The sequence below is a fragment of the Phalaenopsis equestris genome, unplaced genomic scaffold (genome assembly GCF_001263595.1).
Source record: "Phalaenopsis equestris unplaced genomic scaffold, ASM126359v1 Scaffold000090, whole genome shotgun sequence".
Taxonomy (NCBI): domain Eukaryota; kingdom Viridiplantae; phylum Streptophyta; class Magnoliopsida; order Asparagales; family Orchidaceae; genus Phalaenopsis; species Phalaenopsis equestris.
In genome coordinates this window covers 834,904-835,277 of record NW_018164532.1, presented here as the reverse complement: position 1 = coordinate 835,277, position 374 = coordinate 834,904, and positions in this window count along the sequence as shown.

Here is a 374-nt window from a genome sequence, read left to right as displayed (position 1 = left end):
TATGATAGTTCAGGTGTGAGATTTGTAAATGCATAAAAATTGTGTGCTAATTACAAAAGTTTAAAAGCTCATTTTGATCCTACTTTTTCTTAATTGAATTATGCAATTACTTGATGCTGTTAATGCGTCCTCTGTCAGCTTGAAGTTCAGATTTGAACTTGTGTTTGATCATTGAGGCAATTATTTAAGGGAAATTTACATGCGTGCCACACAATTCTTATTTATTTACATTTGCAACACCTAAACATTCATATTTATATTTATAATATCTTGATATTATATCTTTCACTTTTAAAAGGTTAATAATTGTTGTGGTATCTTTGATTCGATGTTAAAGATATGTGATGCGATGTTAAATATTTGAGTGTTATGTA